This window comes from Palaemon carinicauda, chromosome 16 (genome assembly GCF_036898095.1).
Source record: "Palaemon carinicauda isolate YSFRI2023 chromosome 16, ASM3689809v2, whole genome shotgun sequence".
Classification (NCBI taxonomy): Eukaryota; Metazoa; Arthropoda; class Malacostraca; order Decapoda; family Palaemonidae; genus Palaemon; species Palaemon carinicauda.
In genome coordinates this window covers 40977566-40986982 of record NC_090740.1, presented here as the reverse complement: position 1 = coordinate 40986982, position 9417 = coordinate 40977566, and positions in this window count along the sequence as shown.

The window sequence follows — 9417 nt, the reverse complement described above, 5'->3', positions numbered from 1 at the left end:
GCTGCGCTGAAATTAAGACTGGAGGCGCCCAGCAGTGGTGTAGATGAGGTCCCTAGGTTTGATACAAGTGGGTTTCTGGAGGATGAGCACTGAGAAACCTTTGTGGTTGAGTGTGGAAACGATTTGTATTCTTGGAGATTGAGAGACGAGGAGCAGACAATTGATGAGGAATGGTGTAATACTGAGAACATGTATCAATCAATTGGTGGGGAAGTTTTAGTACGTTTGGTTGCGGGGAGAAGGCCTAGGATGTGAGGGGTTACTTAGGATACTATTAAGGGGAGATGAGGATGGAAGTTGGTAGTTGAAAGTTTTTGAGGAAGTAATGAAAGTTGCAGGGTGGAGCATGCTGAGTATTCCAGGGTTGATGGTGAGGTCGGGGGAAGGGCCAGGGGTGACTGGAGAGAGTATTTAGACTGGAGAATGGGTGAGGCTGGCAGAGCTATGAATTCGGGGAGTGGCTGTAGGGGGGAATGGGGGTGGGGGGAGATGATTTGATTGATGTGCCTGGAGCGGAGGAGGACCTTGATGTGCCCATGAATGAGTTAAGTGTGTTTGGGGTCGAAGATATCATTGGAAAGGTCAGGAGATGAAGGGCCCCTATAGGCAATGGAATAACTGCTGAGATGATATTGGCTGAAGGTGGAACAACTCTCAGGGTGTTTGCAAGATTGTATTGTAGAATGTCGCTGGAAGGACGGAGCCTGGGGAATAGCAGGGGCAAAGTTAATGTTAGTGGAGTCCTATCAAATGAATTTTCAGTGATAAGTGGAATACTACAAGGGGATGTGTTGTCACCTATGGTGTTTATCCTCCTCAAGGATTTTGTAATGCATAGAATATTTGGGGATGGTTGAGAAGGATTAGACTATATTGGTAACATGAAATTAGCTGACCTAGAGTATGCTGATGACGCTGTCTTTAGTAAAATACCACAGTATTTGGAAAGCTTGCTTACCAGAATGCATGTAATATCACATGTGGTTGGGCTCAAGATAATTAGAATAAAGACAGAGATGATGAGAATGGAATATACAATGGGAAATGAAATATCATTTGAAGGAGAAATAACTAATGAGGTGGAATCATTTAAACATTTAGGAACTATGATCTCTAGTACAGGATCTTTAGAATTGGAGTTTAATGAAAGATTAAAAAAAGAAAATCTGTCAATGGCTAGGTTATGTAAAATCTGGAAATTAAATCGCCTGAAATTACTTATAAAAATCAGGCTAAATATCAGTTTAGTTAGAGTGATGTTATTGTATGGACATGGGTCGTGGTATGACAATGAAACAATAGAATTTGTAGACTTGAGAACAAGGCCCTCATAAGAAAATTGGGAGTTGAATGGCCAGACAGGATTAGAAATGAAACTATAAGAGAGATTACTCGAGTGCCATATGTGGATTAGATTATAGTGAGGGGCAGATGGAGATGGTTTGGGCATGCTCACACTCTCCAAGTGAGATAAATTTACCAAACTTTCAACTAGGCTTGACAAGGCACTAGAAGAGTTAGACGACACAGGCCTATGTGGCTGAGGACTATGGAGCGTGAAGTAAAAGATGATGAATTTAGAAGCATTGATCTAAAAGCTGAAGATAGAGGCGACTGGGTAAATCAAACTGAGGCCTTTTCTTCAATAGGCGTAGGGGGACATTATGATGATGATGATGATAAGATTAAAATCTGTAATTAACTGTCAAGATATTACATATATTTTTCCCCCGTAGATAAACTTCTTGAGAAAATGATCCTGATCCCATAACATTCGTGTGAAGTAATAAAATCTTTCAACTAACGAATTTAATGGTCCTTGGAACAACTTCTCCATTATACGCATTTATGCATTAATCTAAAGGTCCAAAATGGCATTTTTCTAGTAACATTGAATTTATATAACTCGTCAACTTTTCCAATATCTGAGTGTTTGTATTTGAAATACATAATCATCACCTAAAACCGAGAACAAATTTATGTGATATTGCACATTGATTGCAATGCTCTGGTCCCCATTTAGTGTTTCTAGCCTCTCATGGGATAGGGAGCATCTCTTTCAAGTGGCAGATCCGAGAGGGAAGGGTTAGACTATGCTGTTTGAGGTCACAAAGCACAAAGCATGTAGTTAAAAAAAATGAACGATGGCAACAAATTTTCAAGATCTTATAAAAATGATGATTGATTTTATATTTTTTTCCAAAATCTATCACGAAAAATTGCAAATAGTCTTTTTGAAACTATGTTACGTTTAACATTCAATTAAAAACAAAAGTTGACTTCCTTTTTTGTCTAGTGTAAGGGCACCTTAATTATTCATACCTTATCAGTGAATGGAAGCATTTTTGTTGTAGCTTAAATGGCAAAGGTTAAACGATCCTAGTTGGAAAAGTAGGATGCTATAAGACCAAGGGTTCTATTCTAAAAGATATGTGTCCCCATTAAACAGATAAAATTCGCAGAACGAGGTGGCACTATATTTACCATCAATGTGGATTCTGGGCTATCACGTCACCTCTGTTGATAAGATAAACGAAATCAAAAGTATTTAAGTGAGATTTCATTGCCCCCTCTAGATGATTATCAATCATTTTACTGATTAAGAAAAATTAACATCAGAAACTTTACCTATATTGTGTCAACCTTCACACAATACCTAATGATGTATTAGCTTTATGGCTGCAGATCGCATTCAAGACTAGTTGACAAAGACATCAAGTATATGAATATTATAGTATAAAATGTATCATATATACACTGGTGTTGAGAATGTTTACAAACCAAACTCAGCATATAAATGCTTTTTAAAGGTGGCCCAGTCGCAGTCCTAATCGGTATGATTTGTCCTTTACCACTTTCCACTATACCTCACTTTCATCTCCTCATGAAGTACCTGAACCAGTCAAGAATAACAGGTTAGAAAACTTTTGTTCATAACCGGCTACTATAACTTTTGAACCTTTTAATAGTTTATCTTTCATTTCAGTATTCAGAACCACATGAAGTTGATTTTCAGACGTGATTATTTGGAGAAACATGAGGCCTAACATCTTTAGAGGGGTAACAGATCTGATTTAACTTGGAATAACTATACTCAGTTAAGAGCTTTTGCTCAGAGAACTTATGCTTTAATTAAAAGGAATGCAGTTTAACCACAAAAAAAAACCCTTTTTGGTACAACCTAGCAACATAAGTGGTGGGTTACTCTGAAATTTTTACTCTTTGGTGTAGATGTAACTGTTCCCCCTTTACTTAAACCCACTGTCCAAAGGAAAAGGCAACCCCTTTGGCTAATTTGTTTAACAGTAAGCAGAGTAATGAGAAACTTGATCTTCCTCATTCCTTTAGCATTTCGGTATCGCAAATTAAATCTCTATTAATCTCTATTTTTTTCATAAAGATTTCAGATTTCTTAGCCCCTGCGTTAAATGTTATTTTCTGTAAGCTAGCAACATGAGGATTTTACCACTTTTTGGAGAGTTAGCAATGTTACTCCATTATGTAAATGTGTTTGTGGTAGCTCAAGTCCAGCTAATTGCCACCAATAATTCCAATATTATCCAAATTTTTTTAATGTCTTTTGGCAAAACATCTAAATAGGTTTGCTGCAGGTGATCATTTGGTCCCTAGTCTGAAATTTGGCTTTCGTAAAGGGCTTGGAGCATGGGATGCCCCGCTTACAATCTCCAATGCTGTACTGAAATCCCTTGATTGTGGTCAGGAATTTCATATGATTGACCTCGATTTTGGTGCTGTCTTTCACCGTATTTATCACGAGGCCCTTACTTTCAAATTCAAATAATTGAGAATGAGTTGGTCTTTTCTTACCATTGTTATGGAATTCTAAGGTAATAGATCGCAAATTGTTGTTGATGGGCTCCATAGCAAGTATAGGAATGTGATATCTGGTGTTCCTCAGGGTAGTGTTTTTGGGCCATTGTTTTTCATACTATTTACACATGACACGTGGTTTGTCCCAGAAAACAAGCTCATTGCATATGCAGATGATGCTACTTTCTTTGCATCAATTCCTTCTACTGAATGTAGATTTGGGGTAGCTGAATCTAGCTAAAATTAGTACATGGTGCTAATTATGGTGTAAGAAGTTGAACCTTAACAAAACGGAAAGCATTATTATAAGTAGGTCGAGGACAGTGGCTCCTTTACATCCAGATCTCAGCATTGATAGTGTTTTCTTAACATTTGGTCTGTTTCTTCTCCAATTGCTCAAAATATTGTTTTTTTGAGCAAGGGTTGAGATTTTCGGGGTTCAATCTATTCTGAAGTGTTTTAATTCTTTTATTTTCGTTTGTCTCTAGCATTTTTCTCCTGTCTGTTCTTCAGCTGGTGAATCTCTTCTTAATTTGTTGGACAGGAACTTGCAGTCTATTGAATTTCTTATTCTTGATCGAGATGTTGATCTTTCCATAGACTGACCAAATCCATAGAGGATTCATTGGCTAACTTCATCAAAGGATACTCAGTTCCTTGTGATGCACAGTGCCTACCTAAGGCAAGTGACCCCTGCTAGTCTATACTAATTCCAGTAAGATCATCTGACTGATTGCAACAAATCAGAGGAATCAAACTTACACCAGTTGTCATGAAAATATATAGTATGCTCATTTAAAAGAGACTAGAGAGAAAAATGGATGAAAAGCTGAGAGATAAACAAGCAGAATTTAGAAAATGTGGAAATTGTACTAACCAAATTTCAATTTTAAGACATGTGGTACAGTAGTGTGTAGAATATAGAAATCCACTTTTAATGGCATTCGTGAGCTATGAAAAGACTTTGATAGTGTGCACTGGGCATTTTGTGGAGAGTCCTGCGTTATTATGGAGTTCCTCTTAAATATGTAAATTTGATTAAGTCTGTTCATGAGCATACCAAGTGCAAAGTTACTGTTAGTGGACTCCCATCAGATAAATTTCCAGTGAACAGTGGAGTACCCAAAGGGAATGTGCTGTAACCTATGTTGTTCACCCTCCTCATGGATTTTTTAATGCATAAAACAGTTGGGGATGGTGGAGAAGGATTGGACTGGATTGGTAACAGGAAATTAGCTGACCTAGAGTATGCTGATGATTCTTTCCTTATTAGCAAGACACAACGGAACTTGCAATGCTTGTTACCAGAATGCTTGAAATATGACATGAGGTTAGGCTCAATGTAATTAGAATAAAGACAGAGATAATGAGAACGGAATATGCAAAGGAAGACGAAATATCATTGGAAGGAAAAATAATTAATGAGGTGGAATCATGTATATATTTAGTAACTATGATCTCTGAAATAGGATCTTCAGAATTTGAGTTTAATGAAAGATAGAAAAAAGCAAATCAGACAATAGTTAGGTTAAGTGAAACTTGGAAATCAAATCGCCTGAAATTACATTTAAAAATAAGACTATATATCAGTTTAGTGAGATCGGTATTGCTGTATGGACATGAGTCGTGGCATGACAATAAATCAATACCCAGCAGGTTTGTAGATTTAAGAACAAAGCCGAAGAATAATGGGAGTTAGATGGCAGGAAAGGATTAGAAATGAAACTATAAGAGAAATTACTCGAGTGCCATATGTGGATGAGATCGTGGTGAAGGGTAGATGGAGATGGTTTAGGCATGTTCTTCGCTCTCCCCAAGAAAGATTAGTTCACGAAACTTTCAACTGGGCTCCACAAAGCACTAGAAGAGTTGGAAAACCCAGGACTACTTGGCTGACGACCATGAGGCGTGAAGTAGATGATGAATGGAGAAGTATTGATTTAAGAGCTCAAGATAGAGACGGCTGTCGAATCTAACCGAGGCCCCTTGCGTCAATAGGCGTAGAAGATGATGATGATGATGATGAGTTATTGATCTACATATTAATCTCGGCCACTATCATTTAGTTAGTTATATGACTATATGCATGTTGCATAAGGTTTTTTCCAATTATGACCATGCTTTTTATTCAGATCTTCCCGGACAGCACCATCCATGTTTGTAATATTAGGTATGGAGTTAATTCCATGTGAAGCCTTCTTAAAATATGTTATTTTAATTCTTCCTTACTTCTCTTATAGTTTATTTATTTCCTTGTTTCCTTTCTTCACTGGACTATTTTTCTCTGTTCGAGCCCCTTGGCTTATAGAATCCTACTTTTCCAACTAAGGCTGTAGCTTAGCCAATAACAACAACAATAATAATAATAATAATAATAATAATAATAATAATAATAATAATAATGATAATAATAATAATAATAATAATAATAATAATAACCAAAAGGTCCATAGGTAGCCCTTCCTTATAATTTATGTTTTTATATTATTTGCCTAATGGCAATAATAAGGAAAATAATAATTAAAGAATAATAATGAAAAATGAAATAATGTATTCTTTTGTTATTATTGACTCAAAAGATGAGTTTAAGATTTTATCATGTTCGTGTGAGACGTGAAATATATATCGGAACAGAGAAAAATGAATGATACAGTAATAGGAATGGGGATGGTAGGGTTCAAGATTAAAATACAAGATGAATTATTGATTAAATATCAATAGTTTTGAAAGTAAACACATTATTTCATGTTTCTTTATATCATTCAGAACAATAAAATCATAATCTTATAGTGAATGAATAAAAGAATACCGAACATTTTCGCTTCCTTTGCCCTACAACTCGTTTTGGTTTGCATCTTATTCATTGGTTAATATCCGGGTGTAAAAATTTTAGACGATTATTAACCGGTTTTGTATTTTTCGGTTAATTTTGAACATTACTAAACAATGTAAACCAGCACCTCACTTTAGCGCATTCATTGATAGGATGAGGGGCTGGTTTGCTTAGTTAGCGAAATTTCCAAAAATAAATTCAGAGAATCTTTGTTTCTTAGATCTGAAAAAATCTCATTTAAAAACATGTGGAGCATCAGATTCTTCTACTTCTACACTCATAATTTTGTAATTTTTTGTGTGTGTATATATATATATATATATATATATATATATGAGAGAGAGAGAGAGAGAGAGAGAGAGAGAGAGAGAGAGAGAGAGAGAGAGAGAGCTGTGGTCGGAAAAACTATTAAAATTTATAGCTTCAATCCAACTCTCTCTCTCTCTCTCTCTCTCTCTCTCTCTCTCTCTCTCTCTCATACAAGCCCCAGCGTGTGCGACCAGATTTAAGAAGGGAAATAGAACGAAGACATTTGTGCAAAATAACAGACGTACATACCAGGATTCGTTGACAGATAGTTGTTAACGTCTTAACCAACCAAAGGTGATTGAGATACTCTATGCCCTGATCATTGAACCATACTCAGATTATAACCATTATCTGCACGAATTCGCAGATAAGCCTATTTGTTATCATACACGTAGCATTTTTTAAACAAAAATGAAAATTCCTATTCTTTAGTTATTATTCCAGTGGGGAAGAAAGTAATTAATTCTCTAATTTAAAATATAAAATTAAAATATTAAAAGCTTAAATCTTCGAAATGTGAGTAATCAGAATTTGTCAGAGTGACGTGGCAAAATCTCTCCTACCTCGATGAGCTATGCGCATGCGCAGAGATCCAATCTATAAAGATGCTTAACTAAGTGATACGAAAGAGCTAGCCTTGTTGGCGATTTTTTACATTTTCAGATTCTCGGGAGGACGGTGGTCATATATACACAGGCACATCTAATGATTGGGATGCGACTTGAGTACGTTTTCTGGTTAGTGCATTGTTGATGAGAATAGAATAATGTAAATGCTCATTAATGAAGGACAAGATACATTTTTTTCAGATTAAAAAACTGTACTATATGCGCTAGGGACTTTTGATTTCATCAACTCCTTGATAAAAAAAAAAAAAAAAAAATACTGGGGCTCCATGTATAGTGGCAGGACATGGAGTGCTAGTATATGAAGTAATTGGGTGCCAGAACATGGAGGACTTAGAAATAAGCGTGAAGATAAGCTTGCCAAATAGGCACCGGCAAAATTACAGTATTGATATCATATGTCAAGCACTAGTACTTCAATCAAAATCATTGGAAACACCAGTGGTTTTGGATAGATTAATAAAATTTAAAACTGAGGTGTATAGTAATAGCAATACGAGTAAGTCATGGAAATACGAAACTACAGTATATTATGCTGCTTACATACTTGAACATAAACATTTCATACTATGTTTATTTCACTAGTGGAGTGTCTAAGCCTTTCTGCCAAGATTGGTAAGTCCTTTTGATTGTTAGTTATTTTATAGTAGAATATCCCAAATCTTGGGTTTTTTTAGACACATTTCTCTCCAAAGCTTGAGATGGGATTAAAGATATATTCTTTCCAAAGCTCCCCGTGAGAATGTGACAAACCATTTGAGAGGCCTTTTAAACTTCACTACAGAAGTTGGTTTTCTACAGCAGGTTTAATTTCAGTCTTTACTCTGTTTTATATAGAATTATGTTTCGACTATCTATAATCATTACTCGTTTCCATCTTATGATATCATTCGTATTATGGTGTAAGGACCTTGGCTGTCACGACGCTAAAAAATAAACATTTATTCATTTAGAACTACTACAACTAGCAAGTTGTGGTGTGATAATCTGCACTAGAGATTTTTAATGACGAATAGTGTTTCCCCAGGATATGAGACCAAAATGAAAAAAAAAGAATAAACATGGGATGGATAGCTTTTGGTAGACAAAATGAGATTATGAAAAGTAGAATTCCCCACTCTCTGCAAAAATGAAAAATATTTAATCAGATGGTCCTGCCAATATGAACTTGTACATCCAAAAAATTTAGCTTTATTTAAACCTTATAACAAACATAAGCTAGTTACAACCTAAAGATCTGTGGGAAGAATAGTTACGACTCAAAGATCTGTGGAGAGAATAGTTACAACTTGAATATCTGTAGTGTTAAAAAACATGTATATCAGTAAACAATTTAAAAACACAAAACCACAGATTTCTCTCAAGAGGCAAAAGTAACCTCTTCAATTAAGATTTCTGCAAGAGATTTCAGGTGAAAGCGGTCTCACGACTGCTCATAAATACAAGCAATCCGCTGTATACGTTTAATTGACCGTAGCTTGTCAAAATGAAGACAAACTGGTGCACACCAACGTATTTACAAGTTTCCTATCTGTGAATGATTTTGAGTACAAAAGAATTCGAGGTATGATCCCTGATGGGACAGGATGATGGTCAATAATCTGGATATTTGGGCTCTTAAATACGTTTCGGTAAATTTGCTCTTTCAATCTAAAAAAAAAAAAAAAAAAAAAAAAGATAATTCTGCCCCACTCAGTATCTGGGAGTCATCAATTTCTTCTGTGAAATCGAAGAAGGGGTCTCTGGAGGACAATTTCTTACAGCGGAAAGATCACAAATCTATCTTCTGTTATCTTAATTCAAGTAGTATTTCATTAG